The following is an 18,855-nucleotide window of genomic DNA, read 5'->3' on the forward strand; positions in this document are numbered from 1 at the left end:
TTACAGCTGTAGTTGTGGGTTTCTTCCAAATATAAGGGCTTTCAGAAAGGCATACTGGGAAAAACCTTCCAATCAGAGAACAACACTTCAATGGGGGAGTCAATTAAGATTATAGCATCAAGGAAGTACTTCAGAAAGAAAGCAGCATTTTGTTTGTTTTTTGCAGAGTCTGAAGAAGTGTGAGTAAAGTATATTTGTAAAAGTTGTTTTCTTTATCTGAGATGTTATAAAAATGCTTTATTTCTATTGTGGTATAAAACAACATGAATTAGGCAAGGGTCTGCTGTTATATAAGTTTACTAGCTCAGGGGGAGGCTAGCTCAGACTTGAGACTGAAAACCTACAAAGTTAATTGATTGTTGTTTCCCTCCTGGAGAGAGTAACAAAGCCTTTTCCCACATCACCACAGAACTCACCAGTGCTCAATCTTGCTTTCTCAGATGGAATTTGGGAAGGGAATTTGCATCTCAATATCTGTTAACGTCTGGATACAAAACTCTGAGCCCTAGCCCTGAAAAATAAAAATAAATCTGTGACTTATGTGTAAATCTATACAAATTATTGTGAAGCTGTTCAGCATAGCTATTCCTGAGCTTTCAAAACCTAGAGTCACCCCTTCAAAATTATTTTAAAGAAAATAAAACTTTTTAAGAATTTTATTTCCTTAGGGTTGTGACTTCTTAAGGATCACATTTTGATGCTTTTTTCTGTAACCAGGAGGGCTCAAAACTCTCAATTTTCACTTTAAAATATTTTGCTTTCTTAATTATATAACTAGCAGCTGGGGTTTTAAGGAATCATGAGGCTCATGATTAATTGCAAGAATGTTGCTGATTCTTGCAATTCATGTTCTTGTTCAATGCTCCTCAATGAAGTGTCATGTACCTGAGCTAAAATGCAGCCTATAGCTTTAAGAGAAGTAGGTATAATTTGGTTTACAGCTGGCAATGTGAGTGGAGAGTGCAAAGTTGGGGCACTGGGGATAGGAAGAGGCTGTATGTAGAATAGTTCTGGCATAGGAACTGACTGTGGTGTTTCATGGGTTATCTGCAGTGACTGCTTTCTGTGAGTGTGGAATTTTGGGAAGGTAAAGTAGAATGTGAAGTAGCAAGGCAATACCTATTGGAACCTGGCTTTTGAATATGTAGATTTCTGGAAGGTGCCATGTCACTCAGCAGCCATGTTGCTTTGATAATGCATATGGAATTTAATAATGTTCTGTCACATCTATTGTATTAATGGGAGGAGAGTTGTTTGTTGATTTGCAGCACACAGAGGAATTCAGTGAGTTTGTACTTTTGCAACACAATGTATAAACAAAACTGTTTTTATAAAAACACAAAAAGGCCATTCTGATCTGCATGTTAGTTGTTTTTGTTTTGCTCACTCATGAGACGAATGCAGCCAAGAATACTTATTTTTTCTTCTAGGGAAGGAGGCATTTAAGAAATAAAATAAGTAGGTGTTACTTATCAAGCTTTCAGAGCTGTAGTTACTGCTGCTGGAACACTGGAGCATTGCAAACCCAAAAAGGCGATGGCTGCAATGAAAAGCATAGCTTCTGAGTGGCTGCCTTGCTGAATCCCTACATGACTCCTTGCAGTAGTTCAGGACAGTTTCTACCTGTGCCTTGGTATATGTTGCTCATGGGTATAGTTGATGTGTCTTGTTCACAATATCAGTAGGCTGCCTTCTCTTTTTACACACCATTGCAGCCTGAATTTGTCCACAAGGTGAGCTAGAAGCATGTTGCTTGTTTGTGAACCAGATGCATGCTGCTGTCAAATGGAAGCCCATCTCTTTCTAGCTAGTAGGTGTTAACAAGCATGTCTTTTGAACAAATGCATAGCCGCAGGTGTTTGATCCAGTGAAAGTACTTCAGGGAAAAGTTTCTAATGTAAGCTATTTGTACCCAAAGGATCTCTTTCAATCTAAATATGTCATCTTGGCCTCATCCCTAAAATGCACTTTTGTTTGGTGTGCCACTTCTGCACTCACCTATCACTTGCACCCTATTTGCACTGTTGTATTAATGTAGATGGAATAAATGGGCCAAAAAATGTTCATATAACCCAGTGAGAGTCCAATATTAAACAGTGTTAAACAAGGTCTGAGGTTTGGTATACAGAGACATCAGCCTGCTCTGTACCATGTCAAACACTGTTTAAAATCCTTTTATACTTTTATTAAAGACCCAGAAAAGAAGGGGGAAAACAATTAAAGGAATAAAGTAAAATGAAAGCCTTAACAGCATTTCTTGATCTGTTTCCCTGTAGCTGAGGAGTGTGTGTTTGTTTGTTTTTTTTTTTAAGAAGGAGTGGGGAAAGTCCTTAATCATCAGTCTTTTAGACGGTAATTGTCATTTTGGGCAAAAAAAGAAGTTGGACTTGTTGTTACTGTTTTCAGGTGGTGGTTGCCAGGCCTAGCAGTTGCAGCTGAATCCCAGTGTCATCCAGATCCTTCTCTGTAGCCATATGTGGTCAGGACATCCCTCAAGATTAGGACAAAGAAGGTCTGGGGATCCCAAGAAATGATGGGATGGGGCGTGACAGGCATGATGGTAAAGCTCTGACTAGTAGTCTCTATCTGTGTCTCACCACAGTAGTTAACAAGAAGTCAAAAATGCTATCTCCTTAGGCACTCTAGCCCTTATCTCACCACCCAGACACTGGGCTCTTATGATGAGTGGTTGCTGAACACCACTTTCATCACACAGATGAAATTGGATTCTTCTGATTCCCATGAAATGAGCCACAGGCCTGGGTCAATATATCACTCAGATCTTGCCCAATAATCACCCTGCCAATCCTTTAGTAACTATAACCTAAAGGTTTAGTAATAAAAGAGTTAATAATGGTTAATAGATCATTTATGTACAAATGATTCTCTGTGTCCATTGATCAGGTTCAAAGCAGTGATGGAATAAATTGCTGTTTTGTAAAGTGTCTCTGGTAACTTGTAAAAGATTGGAAGGTCCTCAGTCCCTAGTTCAAATGCTCTTTTTAGTTGTAAATCCATAGTCCAGAGAGTCAGGACATGAAAAAGGCAAAATGGAATCATTCCAGGGGTCTTTTATACACTTTGCCATATGCCTGGAAGTTTTCTGTTTCAAACAAAGCTCTCAGCCCAGTTTGTGGAAAATTACTGGCACAAAATGGAGACTAAGGTCCCATGAGCATATCACATGTTCTTACATAGCTTGATGACTCTAAGGGGGGTAAGCATTGGCTCCTTGGAGGCTCAGGCATCCCCAGGAAGAACCCTCTAGGCAGAATGAGTTCCTTCTGTGGCCAATTGTGGGAGCTAAGTGTCTTTAATGGGCTGTCAAACTTGAATAATCCATTCACAATGTGCTGGCTAGACTGGATGTAAACTACCCTAGGAACAAACACATTTTGTGATATAGGCATATAGCCAATACTCATAACGTCAGATACAGCTATGATACATGGATTTAAGCAGGATAATCTTATTTAGCAAATCATAACTTTTCCAGTGACATGTTGTACAAGATTTGTTGCAATTGTCTAACAGTGGCAATATCAATGATATACATGGTCATATTTCAATCCTACAGCATCACAGTGGAATAGTTAATTTCCTCACTATTTTGTCCCCAATTAGTCCAAATATCTGACACACCAATTTTGGTTCATTGACTTCTGGCTCCACATAATTCTCTTTTTAACAAACATATTTTCAACAGTCCTTGAATTATATCAACCTGGCCTCTTTGGTTTTGAGAAATCCAGTTTCTGTCTGGTTTTCTTGCACCTATCCCCATCAACATTTGTTGTTGTACATTACGGTGACACTTCATGAACTTGCACTCTTTACAGTTAAACTTGCAATTAGGGTAAATGTGTAGGCCCAATTATCACAACAGCACCTCCCTCAGACTGTGGACATCAAGGCCCTGTTGGGGTTGGGTTTATTGTTTGTTTGTTTTTCTTTTTGTGGCTTTTTTCTTGTCTCTCAGTTCTTGGGCACCCATACCTTGAACATGATTTTCCACAGTAAGGTGCGTTTCAAATGAAATCAACAGGAGCTGCAGCTGCTCAGTACCTCTGAAAGGCAAGCCTTAGGTGTTCAACTTTATGGATGCAAAATCGGTGAGCATTTTAGGAAAGAGAATTCTTGGTCTTTAATTTGTAAGCTGTAAGCAGATTCATTGCTCTTGTATCTCATTGTGATATTGCTAACTTAGAGCATTTGAGGCTAAAAGCTGCTTCCACTGAAGTCAAATAGTAAAACTCTCCCTGACTTGAATAGTAACAGGTCTTTTTTTATACATAGCTTTCCAAGCATTTCACAGAGATTCTTTTATAAAATGCAGTAACTTGGGGGAATGCCTTCTTAGGATAGTGTCTCATAATAGACTTAAAAAGCCGACATGCAGCCCAAATAATTCCATCACAAATTCTCTTTTAGAGTAACGAAAAGATCAGCAGAAAGCAAGCAGCCTTTATCTCTTTAGCGGAAAGTGGAAGTTATAGTTTCAGTGCCTGGGTAGTATAGGATCATACAAAAACCTTTAAACACACCATTCCATTCACCTTTCCACCAAATAAATATCTAGGTTCATAGTAAATGGATGAGTGTCTGCTATCCTTTTTCGGAGGATGCAATTTCAATAGTAACCACTGTAAAAAGAAAACTGCAATGTATAATAAACTCCAAATATAATAAGAAACCAAAACTAAGAATACCAAGTAACCACCTTAAGAGTTGAACCCCTAAATAGCCAGGATGTAATCAAATCTGTCAATTACTTTGTTTCTAAAAAGTGTGCACTATATGTTTTAACCCCTTCTTATAAATAGATCAAACACACTAAATCAATGTATTGGGACTAGCCTCCAGGGCTCTTAGTTGGGCATGCCCTTCTGGGAAGGGAGTAAAAAAACTTTCAGTGCCAGGCTGCTTCTGAGATGATCCTGAGAGGAAGATTGGTGTCCTAAATGGGTTGGGGCGGGGGTGGGGAGAGCTAGGAGGTGCCATGGTTTGGCCAACTCTCCTTCACAATACAGCAGAGCTAGCCAGTCACATGGGGTAGGAAATATGCTGCCCCACTTCAAGGTGGGCAGAGTTTGTATACACCAGAAAACTCAGAATATCTCCAGTGCTTTCATTTCTCAGTACAGCTCTGCACCACCCCCAGAGCATAGCTGTCTCTCAGTCTAGCACTTTAAGGAAGAGGAAATCCACTGGGCACAAAGTATGTAATATTGTTTGGCTCATAACAGACAATGATGGAAAGCTAGTGGGCCCAACATATCACACCATGATTGTGTGGTAAAGGGAATGGCTTCTGTAGCAAGAAAGTCATTTAAATACAACTGCTCAGTTCCAGGCATGGTAACGTTGAGGTTTTGTAAAAGTACAGAATTTTGGAGAAGAAGGTTTAATGTATTTAGATGTCAGCTGGCATCCACTGAAATACATTTTCAGTCTTAACACTGACGAAATGCTTTGTTTGCTAATTGTTTACCTGCTGCTATGCAGATGACATATGATGGAATATTAGCCATTTCACAAAATATAACGGTGCTGCATTAACAGTTTAGGACAAACAGGGCTCAAATTGCATCCCTTGTATGCCTGAAACTCACACTGAGCTGAGTGGGGTACTTTGCCCATTTGAAACGATAGGGTAAATGGGGGAAGATAAATATAATTGGGTGCCAGGAAAAAATGCTTGAAAAATGCTTGAATGCTTGAAAATAACTGGTTGGGTAGATCACTTATAAGAAGGATTGAATATACTGGATTTTCCAAACCAGCATAGGCCATCTCTTTATAAACCACACCCATAACTTATTTGAGCAGCAACATATTATTTATTGGAAGTTGATTTATATATTGACTGTTCATAGGGTTCTACTTCCTTCTGACAGCCATGAGGAGGGGAGGAAGAAAAGATGATCTAATGTTTTCCCATCTGTGAAACCAAAATGTTAGAGCCAATATTTCATCCTTTTTTTTTTTAATTTAATTCATCTATTTTTTTTTCTTGTGAAAGATGTGTTTATATCTATGCAATATAAAGTATAGGGGCTTTTTCTCCTATTGATAGACATCAAAAATTAATATATAATTAAATCCAAAATGTGTTGGATACCCTGATTATCCAGGCTGTAGGGGCATTCAGCACATTAATACATATGATTTTTTTTAAATAAAAATGTTAATTCTCTCTTCAAAATCTACTGGTACTTACAGGATAACTAAGTAAACACACTCCAGAATGCATCATTCTTTGAAATTACTAGTACATTACATCCCATAGGTTACAAGACTATTTTTAAAAAGCTCTTGGTGTAAAGAGTCAAGTAGAAAATATTTTAAATCCTCTGAACACCATGAGATAGAGATGAAGACTTGCACTGAATTTTTATTGCATCTGAAACTTAGAATATCCTTAGGTCTCATTGAATTTAAATATTTTTATCAGTGACCTGGAAGAAAACATAATATCATTTCTGGTATATTTTGCACAAATTCCGCAGATAGGGGGAATGGTAAATGAGGACAGAATGATTTGGATCTGGATTGACTGGTAAACTGGGCACAAGTAAACAACTGGCAAGTCAGTATAGCTAAATGTAAAGTTGTTTTCTTCCAGGTCATTGACATAAATATTAAATAATGTAGGAACAAATCAGTCCTTGTTGGACTGCACTGGAAATAGTTTTTATGATGACTCCCCATTACTGTTACATTTTTGAGACTTGTCATTTAGACAGTTTTAATCCACTTACTGTGTACCATCTAAATTTTATTATTCTAGTTTTTAATCAAATCAAACGCTTTGCAGCAGTTTGTTTTATATCAACGTTATTATAGTTTTCAACACTTGTAATCTCAAAATAATGCCATATTAGTTTGACAGGCTCTATTTTCCATACACCAATATTGAGTTGCATTTAACCTTTTATTAATGGAATCACTGATATAGGTATCTATTATCTTGCCTGAGATTGATATCCTGTCTTGCATGCAGAGAACTGGTCTAGATGCCCTTTCAAGGTCCCTTCCAGTCCTACACTTCTGTGATGTCAGGCTGACAGGCCTATAACTATGTGGATCATTCTATTTACTATCTGCAAAAACGTGATCAACATTAGCTTTCTTCTAGTTTTTCAGAACTTCCCCGATGTTCCAAGTCCTACTGAAAATCAACATTAACAGTTCATTAGTTCTTCAGCCAGCTCTTTAAAAACTCTTGGATTCAAGTTATCTGGACCTGCTAATTTAAAAATGTCTAACTTCAGTAGCTTCTGTTTAACATCCCCAAATGATGAAACTACATAACCTGGTTTTCACCAATACAGAACAAATATTTATTGAACAATTCTGCATTATTAATTCTACCATTTCCATCTAGTAATGGACCAATACCTGTGTCAAAATTATTTTTGTTTCTAAAATATTTAATAAATGCCTTCATATTGCCCTTAACTCAGCTGGCCATAGAGTTCTCCTTGTGTCTTTTGGCTTCCTGTATCAATTTTCTCCAGTCCTAACCTGTGATAGTAATGAATATAAATCATCTTCCCCTTTCTTCTGTTTTATTATTTATTATTATTATTATTTATTTGTATAGTGCCTGCACTTCTGCTGCAAACTGGGTTGGATTTTAAGCCACTATAGCCTTCTTCCTTGTGGTTCATTGGGCATTTAATAAGGTTTTCTTAAATTCCCAACTATTATTCTTTGGGAATGCTTTTTTTCTGATTTTTAAATTCTTCTTCCCAGCTGAAGGTTCATCACTGTTTTCAACTTTGTGAAGCTGGCCCTTTTACTTATCAGGACTTTATTCTGCTTGCACATTATAAATGTGATCAAGCCATGATCACTTGTACTTAAGTTATCATTAACTTTTAGTTGTATGACCAGTTCCTCTTTATTTAAGACAATGTATAATAAAAGAATTCCCTGTGTTGACTGGCAACACTTTTTTTTTAGTTAGGAAAATGTCATTTATAATGTTGAAAAATCCAATGATATTTTAATACCAGCAGCATGACATCTTCAGCATATGTCACTCAAACTGAAGAACCCCAGGATCATACAGATTTTTTTCCCTACATATTGTAGATAGGATAACCAGCTCCTTTCACCTCTTCCCCCCCCCCCCATTGTGAATTGGTAGTCTGTAGTAGACACCAACTAATACCACATCCTGTGCTATATCTGTTAGGACACTGATCCATAAGCATTCAAAATCATTTTCTCCTGTGTTATCAGGGACTTGGAGAAAGATGATGCCATTACTTAGAGTGTCACTCCATTCTTCCACTGTCACCACTCTTCCACTACTGGCCAACATGGTATGAAATGTAGTGCTGAACCTAGAAAGAGATCTTCTCTAACCCCCTCTGAAACTTTCCTGTTAACTGCTTCTGTTTATGGCTGTCTAGTTTGCTAGCAAGTGACACTTTCATACCAACTCTTTCCTGCTTAGCTCAGCTGAGCTCTACCCCTCACCAACAGGGAGCAATTAACCACTCAGACTTCAAAGAGATGATCTTTTATCTAAATTCCAAGGATTAGCATCTTGAAGTTTGATTGTCTTAGATCAATTCTCAAGCACATATCTAAGGAATCAGGGCCTATATGTAATAGGGATAACTGACCTATCAGACCATTGGATGTTCTGTTATGCTGTCCATCTGATCAAGAGACAAGGCTTTGCAGATGTTACACCAGGAAGGGACCGGGAATGAACAAGTCAGAGGTGATGCTATCAGCTAGAATTGTAACATCAAACCCATCTCTTTAGAATTGCTCTTCTTACCTCAATACCTCCTGACTACTCCTGATCTTATACCAGAGTTCCACAATGTTCTCATCTCTTCCTGGATTTTTACTGCCTTTCTACTACTAAAGATTCATCTTAGGATGCCTCATACTGTGCTGTAGCAGCATTTCAATAATGCATCTTTCAAATATATAGATTTCAAAAGTACACTTGCATCTTTCAAGTAAATTGGGTACCAAGTTGTGTCTTTAATATCTGATCCCTCTTCAAGACTCCTATGCCAGAGAGCAATTTGTATCAAGTAGTGAATTTCAGTACCAAATAATGGAAATCGAATTTCTCCATTTTAGCATGTGGAGATTCAGAAGTTCCCACATGCCCTGTTGCTCAAGACTGCACTGGGAAGACCAAAATAGATTATTTATATTGATTTCAGCTGAAGTGATGCCTCAGGAGCATCAACAGAGACAGATTGTATAAGAATTTGAGAAAGCAATTCCCCTCTCCCCCCCTCCCCCCCCATTTGTGATGGTTGGCACTCTTTTATTTAAAAAAAAAAGTGGGAAAGGAATGTCTTGAAGTAGGATAGGTGTTGTGAAAGGCTCTGTCACCTGAAGATTATAAATTCAACTCCAGTTCAGGTTGGTAATGAAACTCATTTCAGTGGGTCATTCATTTTCACTGGATCCATTCCTTGTAGATAAGTGTACATTGTAAATCACTACCACAATCAATAGTGTTTGCAAAAATTAGGAATCTTGAGCTGGGGTGATGTAGTCTCTCCTATAAAGAAGAATGAGAACACAAGGAAACCGAGCTGCAACTTCCATGAGGTACAACAGTGGGATTTATAAATCAAAATTTCACTTTTTGCCCAAAAACTTTTCAGACATCTGGTGTTTGACTGAAAAATCAAGGGTGGTGATTTTTGTTTTGTTTTGACTTCTTTCATGGAAAGAAGTCAGAGTTTATTGACTAAAATTTAACTTCCATCAAAACCAGTTCTAATGGAAAATGTTTAAACAGCCAGAAATTCTGTAATCTATACAGATTTCCAGTGACTCCAGTATAGCACTTTCAAAAGCCCTATATTCATATAAAATGTGATGCAATGTTTTCTGAAAGCAGGTTTGCAAAATACTGCGTAATTGTCATTATGTGACCATTAGCTTCACTCTAGGGAACATAAGAGCAGCATTACTGGGTTAGACCAATGGTCCATCTAACCCAGTATCCTGTCTTCTGACAGTGGCCAATGTCAGGTGCTTCAGAGGGAATGAACAGAACAAGCAATCATTTTGTGATCCATCCCCTGTTGTCCACTCCCACCTCCTGGTAGTCAGAGGCTAGGGACACCCAGAGCATGGGGTTGCATCCCTGACCATCTTGGCTAATGGCCGTTGATGGACCGATCCTCCGTGAATGTAGCTAATTCTCTTTTGAACCCTTTTATACTCTTGGCCTTGGCAACAAGATCCACAGGTTGACTGACTGTATATTTTGGGTTGAAGTATTCTTTTTGTCTGTTTTAAACTTGCTACCTGTTAATTTCATTAGGTGACCTCTGGTTCTTGTGTTCTGTGAAGGAATAAATAACTCTTATTCACTTCCCCACACCCATTCATGATTTTACAGATCTCTATCATATCCCACCTTAGTTGTCTCTTTTCCAAGCTGAAAAGTGCCAGTCTTATTTTAATCTTTCCTTATATGAAAGCTGTTCCATACCCCTAATTATTTTTTGTAGCCTTTTTCTGTATATTTTCCAATTCCAATATCTTTTTTTGTTAGACAGGACAACCATAACTGTAAGCAGTATTCCAGGCATTGGCATACCATGGATTTATATAGTATTCTGTATCCATTTCCTAATGGTTCCTAACACTTGGTTTTAGTTTTTCTTTTCTTTCTTTTTTTTTTTTTGATTGCCACTGTACATTGTGGATATTTTCAGAGACCTATCCACAATGACTCCAAGATCTTTCTCGAGTGTTTACAGCTAATTTATATCTCACCATTTTGAATGTATAGTTGGAATTTATTTTAGTTTTCCAGTGTGCATTACATTGCATTTATCAACATGGAATTTAATCAGCCACTTTGTTGCCCAGTCACCAATTTAGTGAGATCCCTTTGCAATTCTTCATAGTCTGCTTTGGACTTAACTATCTTGAGTAATTTTTTTGTCATTGGAAAATTTTCCCATGTTTTCCCTTTTTCAAGGCCATTTGTGATGGGGCTGATCATATTTTGTTTTAGGCTATTTCACAGGTTTGTGGGTGACTTCTGTGCCAAGCCATCTTCACCTTGAAAGGTCCAAAAAGTGAAGTTTTGAAGGAGTTTTGTGAACTGACTTTCATTCAAAAGACACTTTGAAATTGGATATTTTCACTCAAATATCCTATTTGCAAGAAAGCATTTCAAAATGGTGTTTTCAAGGAGAAAACAGGTGTCAATTTTCTGCATATTAAAATGTTTCCAAAAAAAATTTTTTTTTGATTTTGGATTACAATTTTTCCCCCTACATATCCACTATTTTATGTAGGTTGGATGTGCGTGCATGCACGTATTTTTAAAGCAAACAGACCTAACTTCCACTGAAATTCAAAGATGTTATCTATGAAAACCAGGGGGGCAGAATGCTTCAAAGATAAAAACATAAGATCTTTTTACAAACTTTCCTTCCTATAGTGAAGAGTGAGTACCTCTCAATATGACATGATAGCTTAGAGTATATTTATAACTAATATTACTGCATTTTGCAGATTAATTTTGTCACACTACTAAATAATAAGGACCTGTCCAGGCCCCATATTTGTGCTGTTCTTTTTATTTAAAAAAAAAAATATCCTTGTGCCCATAGTGGGACAAACTAAACCAAGATTCCATAACATGGAGCACAGCTGCTCTTATTGGAGGTCGTTTTTCTTGACTGTGTGGTAGTCAATACGTCTGTTTATGCTTCCTACCTGCAGAAAATATCTGTGAACACAAAAGACAGAGCAAAGCTTTTAAGTGAGCTCTTCTATGTTAAAAGATTTGTCACAATGCTTGTCAGCTGTGTTTGTAGAAAGGAAAAATTAAGTTACAAAAAAGCTTTCTGATTAAAAAAAATTATTGCACTAGTTCTTCTGAAGACATGTATTCTGAGTGGCTTATACTGCAGAACTGGCCCGTTTCCAAGGAGCAGTTATCACAGTGGGAAAGGCTATAACTTGTAGCTATAATAATATCTCTACAGGCATGATAAATGTATCTCTGATTGGACCAATTGGGATTTCATGGTCTAAAGCATTATGAATTTGTCAGTTTTGTTCAATTGTTTCCAGCAAAGTGACTCCATCATATTGTTCATGTTACTTGAAGGGAAAAAAAAAATCAGAATAAAAGGGTCTAAAATTAGATTGTGTACTGAATCCAGGCAATTGGTCCTTGTCCAGAATCATTTTCCTATCTGTTGATAGATTCTTGCTGTAATATTCACAACCCATTTGTGGCTAGTCACAGCCCATTAACCATCTGTTCCTCTGTTAAGAAACTTTCTTTTTATAATGTAAGTATTTAATTTTAATAAACTTCTTATATGCTAAGCATTTATCTTGCACAAAACAAGGAACTATTGCGAACATGGTCAATGTGCCTCGTTAACCTATTCAATCAAAGATATACCTTTTATGCAGAAGGGGAAAAAGTATCCGAATAGTACAAGATTCTGAAGTTATTCGAAATACAATGGTACATCCTTATTTTTGCTTGTGATGGAAGTAACCTTACATGGAAGTAAATACTACTTTTTTTTTTTTTTTTTTTTTTTTTTAAAGTTAAGGAGTAAGACCAGAGACTTATTTCACCATTAGTAGCATATTTTGAATTACTGAGTTAAGATCAGTTTACTAGAACATGTGCGAGATATATATAATTTTAAATACTGTCTGTGTATTGCAGATACTGAAACTTGCATATTTACAACCAAAGTCACTGAAAGTTGTGTTTTTGATAGACTTGCCCAATATATAGTTAAAATTAAACACACACAAACAACATAATAAAATTAAAGTTACAAAGTCAATCATGCAACCTTAATGCATTTCTTAACCTTTATCTATGGAACCTTAATTCAACTTTTGTGTATATGCATTATAAGTGATCATGTAATTAGAGACTCTTGCTATCGTTTTTGCACAGAGCCCCTGCCTCATTCAGTGAATAGAATATATAATGCTCACTTAAGAAGCAGCTGTTCAATATCTTGTTTTCTTCTCATTGTCCAGTGTGTGAGCCCATGCCTTATTTACGGCACTCAATTTTGTCTTCAGAGCTGAGTTTGAATAATTTTCCTCATGGACTTTTCTATGGTGCTCATCACTACAGTAGCTGAGTGCTTCATAAATATTAATGAATTTATTTTAACAACCCTGTAAGATGAAGATACCCACTAGTCTCCATTTTCTAGAGGGGGAAACTGAGGCACACAGATTAAGATAAATATATGCATTAACTTTGGGTGCCCAACTTGAGATGTCTAAGATCGGGTTTTTGGTTCTGGGTTGGTTGTGTGTGGGTTTTTTTTTGTTTTTTTTTTTCTTCCAGTGTACTTAACAGTATGTAGTACGTTGTATTTTCAAGCACAGCTCCCATTGACTTCAGTTACAGCCATCAGTGCTCAGCACTTCTGCTAATCAGACCCAAGGGTTTCAAATCAAGCATACAGAGAATGAGGAACATACAATTAGTGACAACTGCTGAAAAATTTAGTTTAAATGAGTGACTCGACTTCACATAGGAACTCTATGGCTGGGGGGGCAGAGAGTAAATTATTCAAAACAATATTCAACTGCTTTAACCATAATTTTTCTCGTTCTGCAATCTCCTGCCTCATTGACCACACACCTTTCAACTTCTGCAACTAATGAAGAAGGGATCGTATATACATACAAACACCATCCTTCATTGCACAGCTCTGCTCCGTCCCCAGAGCAGCTCTATCTTGTGTACTGATTGAGGCAGGTTTCCTATGGGAAAAGTGTTGAAGGTTTGGGTTCATCTAGCTGCCTCCCTATCCTTCCTTCTGGGTGGTAGTAATCCCCTTGGGTTCTGCCTTCTACCCTCCTGGTCCATCCAGGCACTGACTACTTGGAACACAGGTAAGTATTAAACAAATTATTTATTTAAAGATACAAGGTGGCAGTACAGACCAAGGAGTATGAAGCAGAATCACAGTGGGGTGACCAAGCCAGGAGGTATTTGCCTTTCCAAAGAACTGGTAGCCATACACAATATATGTATTAACAATTGACCAATCAATACAGAGCATGAGGGAGTTATTAGTAGCTAAACAGGTTAACAAATCAGGAACTGTTGCTGGGCAGAGTAAGACTAATACTCTTCACATGAATCATAAGCATAAGCAAGATTCTGAGTCATGCACTCCTTAGGCCAATCTACTGGCCATATACCATTAGTGCAGCCTACACAAGTAGTCATGATCTTGTTGTTAAAGATGCTGTAACAATCAACTTGCACAGGGAAGCTGAATTTAAGGCTGCACAGTCTTAGCATTTCCTGAATCTTGAATGAATGAATGAGTTTGACTTTGCAACCTTAATTTTTCTTTTGGCAAACTTTTTGTGCGGCTATAGCAACGAAACCCTGCCCCACGTCCTCTGCGGCTGCAAGCCCCACTCCCGAGCCTGGCAGCTGCGGCACAATGCAGTCCAGAGCCGGCTCGTGAAAGCCATCCTGGCCCACTGGGGAAAGGTGACCGTGAACTCCGCTGTCCTCGGATCTGACAGTTCTCTGAGACCCGGACATTGTCATTACCAATGACAACCGGAAGAAGATCATCATGGTGGATGTCATGGTCCTGTTCGAAAACCAGACCCCAGTCTTTCATGCAGCCCGTGCTCGTAAGGAGGAGAAGTATGGCTCCCTGGCTGACACACTAAGAGCAAAGGGCTACAAGATACAGACCCACACCCTGATTGTCGGGGGCCCTGGGTGCTTGGGATCCCCGCAACGAATGCGTGCTGTGGGCCTGCGGTGTCGGTCAGTGCTACGCCCGGCTGATGCAGCGCCTCATGGTATCTGATGCAATCTGGTGGTCAAGAGACACTTACATTGACCACATCACCAGACACAGACAGTACCATGAGGAGTAGGCCAGAGCGCCACTGAGAGAAACTTATAGCTTAATGTACTAATTTAACCACCTACCTGACTCAGTGAGGGACAATCCACTATTACGGACATATCTACTTCCCATTAACCACATCCCATGTAACTCCTGCTCTAAGTGATGTTCCCTCATTACCAATCCCTTGTATTCCTAACTGTCAAAACTATCACTTCCCCATCCAGGATACCACAGATTATCCTCTTATTGTACTCCCTGACTCCAAACCAATCCTCTGTACTTCCTCCTTCTCCCCCTCCGCCCCCCAATAATCTGTACATTATGCCTGGATGTCCAGTAACTATTTCGTTTTAACTCTGTACCATAACTTTTTAAACATTATCTTCAATAACATTTTTGTTTCCTAAATTGGTATTGGTAGTGGTTTTAAGCAAACTGAAAAAAACAAATTCCTTTATGTAGCATCAAATTGACATCCATGTGTTTCATCAGCAGGGTTAGAATCTTTACATCCATCCCACAGATCAAATAGTGGAGGTTTAACATAGTAACTGATACCAATAGTAGGATGTCACCCTCTGTGGACCAGCCCTAGGAGGTGATAGCTGTGAAACCCACTGGCAAAGTGTGTGTTCTGTCTGCTGATGAGAGAGGATGAGTGGGCACAGACACATCTACCCATTTCTCCCACGCATGGAAAAATTTTTTGCTGCTTCCCCTCATCCCACTCTCTCACTGTTCTCACTTAGCCTGTCCCAATCTACACTCATCTCCTTCTCTCCAATTCTGTCCCCGTGCCCAGTCAGTCCATTATTCAACTGTGACCTCCCTTAGCCCTTCCCACCACAACCTACTGTCTCTCAATCCCTTCTCCCTATTTCCCTCGCAGTACCATTTACCTCTTCTTCTCCACAATCACCCTTCAGTTCCACTCCAGCTCTTTGTGCCAATCAATTTTTCCCTCTCCCTTGCCTTCCTGTACCGATCAAGCTCTTGTCCTCTTGGGTACATCTACACTGCAATTAAAAACCTGGGGCTGGCTTGTGCGTGTGGGGCTGTTTCATTGCAGTGTAGACTTTTGGGCTGGAGCCCAGGTCCTGGGTTTCTCTCACCTTCCCTGATTACTGCTTCTCCTGAACTCTCAATCTCCCTGCTTTCAGCTCAGGTGTCCGGACCAAATATGGCATGGTCCACAGAAGTCCAGGAAAAATCCTGCATAGTCCCAGACTGGGATATTCTTTCCCTGAGGAAGTCTCTACTGATCATCTGCAAAATTTTTTTTAAGGTTTATAATTTGACCAAGTTTGGGCAAATTTTCATGGAGATTGCTAAAGGCACATCCTTGATAAACAAATTTAAATTACATATTTAAAAGTATGGGGGCACTTGAGCATTACAAAGGAAAGGCAACCAGAACATTATGTGGGCATACTGTTTCTCCCATGCTTGCATTTTCTTAGGACACTGAAGGTGGCCATGGAAGGCAGAGAGCCTCTGAAACAGGCCCTAAAGCCATCAGCCACCTCCACTTGCTATCACCATATACACTTCTCCAAAATCTTGTGGGATGAAATCTAAGTCAGATGGGGTTGGAGAGAATGATTATTAGCCATTGTTACTTTTCATAACCTCCATCTTACATAACACTCTCATTGGCTTTGACATTTCCCTCATAAGTGTTAGGGTTGGAATGGAGTTTCTCTCACCCCTATGGGGTACTTTCTTGTGTCCTAGCCATTCAGGAGGGCATAACTTCTTCCATGAATCGCTTGCTCTCCACAAAAGAGATGGGGCATGTTGGTTCTGGACACTTTGTGATCAGTGTGGATATCAGTGAGACACAGTATGCCCGATTTGCAGATCAATAAGATTTAATGTACAAGGTTTTCTATAAATATACTAGTTAGATACAAAGCCTAAAATTAACTACAATATATCATACTCGCTAAGCAGTTACTCAGAAGGCTGCATACAGGATCGGCTTTCTTCAGGGGCCCTGCCAGGGAGTCAGTGGCCTCTGGTCCAACCAGTAGCACCTCCCATAGAGTCAAGTGTTGATGGAGCGCCCCCCTTTATCCAAGTGATAACTACTTCTACCCTTCCATAAACAACCTTCACCTAATTTATCTTTCTCTCATTATCATATATGCTAATTACCTACATTGGGTTTCCACCCTTAACTACATTCCATTCTCACCATAATAATTGGGGTCATCAAAACAACATCTGTAGGAGAGGCGGCGTAAAAATATGCCCCATTGGCAATAAAACAGTGTACCCCAGACGTTCAAGGATAACTTGTTGTTCCCATCATCGTTATCTATGTGCAGCTGCAAGCATACAGTATCTGTATTTTGTCTTATGTGCCATGCTGTGCAGAAACTGAGACATCTATACTGTTGTTCAGTCTCTGCCAACCGAAAGATGTCATACTACAGGGGTCAGAATAGCCAAGCAAGCAACTGAATGCTATGCTAAGCCTGTAGGACAGAGGTCAAGCAACTCAAATTGTACTGGGCCTCCAACAGGGCGGTGGTCCTCTATTCATATAATATATATCAATATAAAAAAACCCGTATTACACAGGCAGAAATGATTGAGGTGCCCAAAGATCAAGGGGAAAAGCCAATCTACAATTCCTCATTCTCCCTGAAGATCACATACCTCTTCATCTAGTCATAATCTGATTACAATGTACTTGCTGTCTACTTTCAACAGTGGTGATAATCGGAAAACTCTGATTAAATTCTCAGTTATGAAGATGAGCACTGAGCTCAACACTTCATGATCTGAAGCTCTGTTCAGGGGTGGGAATGAGAAATGATTTAGTGATATGGCTCACTGTAAAGAGCTGTGGCTTGGAAATAAGTCATAATTTTATTTTTTTGTCAAATATAAAAGTCAGATCTAGAAGATATTTGAATTCTGTAGTCCTATTTTTCCTACTACCCTTCTGAAACACCCACAAAACACAAAACTTATCTAGAAATCATATTGATCCCCACTTTGTTTATAGAATGAGGGCCAGAAGAAAAAAAGAATCCAACAGTAAGATTTAATATTGATTTACCACTGCTGCCACCTTGCTATTAAAATTGCCAATCACTTTACAAGGAGAGATTTAAAAAGTTTTTTGTTCATGAATGAATATAGTATAGATTTATTACAATAGTCAGATTCTCTGCTGGTGTAAATTGGCTTAGATCCATTAATACTAATATTAATACAGTATGGCCAAGAATCTTTTATTTTTTAACTCCAATTTTAAAATTAGATGACATTACAAGAGTTCTTCACTAACCACGTGAATAATTAATATAAAGCTCACATCTGAATATTGTCTTTAACTTGAGATAACAAAGGTGTTTGTTTTTCTGATCTTAAGTTCTACAGGTAGTATTGTTACAGCAGAGATAGATCCAAAGGCCATCTGTTGATTGTTACCGCTGTTTTAAAGTTAGACAGGTAATGGTTAAAGGGAGAATTTTTTTAATTTATGGGGTGCTTCTCAATTAAATTATGATGTTGTTGAAGGTTATCTATAGGTCTCTTTCAAGAGTTGCCATAGAAACACAGTACAAGTACTGAATCTTAAAGGCAACATTGTGTTGAAAGGAACTGCTTATGAAGAAAGAGGCTAAAAGCCCTTTCGGTAAATCATTTTATAGTACATTTAAGAAGGGATCATTAAGCTGGCAGAATTTCTGGTTTTGATTTAGGTTCCTCAGCTGAGCAAAATTTTCATGCTGAATCTGACCTTGTAAAAGCTGAACCAGAAGTGTTGCTCCCATCTTCAAAAGTAAGAATAAATGTAATTTTTTACTTTTTATAGAACTAAAAATTTTATTTTGTGATTATTTCAGTACCAAACTGGCAGCCCTGGAGAATGATGTTCTTTAGCCTGTGATGTGAGGCCACACTTGCAGGAGGAGATTCCAAAACTTTAGTATGTTGGAAA

General features: G+C 38.5%; 1 long non-coding RNA gene across 1 annotated transcript in view; it reads left to right on the top strand.

Moving 5' to 3' along the window:
• The first annotated feature begins 999 nt into the window (after nt 1–999).
• Nucleotides 1,000–18,855, top strand: part of LOC137167698 (uncharacterized) — a 128,719-nt gene continuing 110,863 nt past the window's right edge. The window contains exon 1 of the long non-coding RNA XR_010924169.1: nt 1,000–1,065. This is a non-coding gene — a long non-coding RNA (uncharacterized lncRNA). The remainder of the gene's footprint in view (nt 1,066–18,855) is intronic.

The sequence above is a fragment of the Emydura macquarii genome, unplaced genomic scaffold (assembly GCF_026122565.2).
Source record: "Emydura macquarii macquarii isolate MOO-44397 ecotype Brisbane River unplaced genomic scaffold, CSIRO-AGI_Emac_v2 contig_2975, whole genome shotgun sequence".
Taxonomy (NCBI): domain Eukaryota; kingdom Metazoa; phylum Chordata; order Testudines; family Chelidae; genus Emydura; species Emydura macquarii.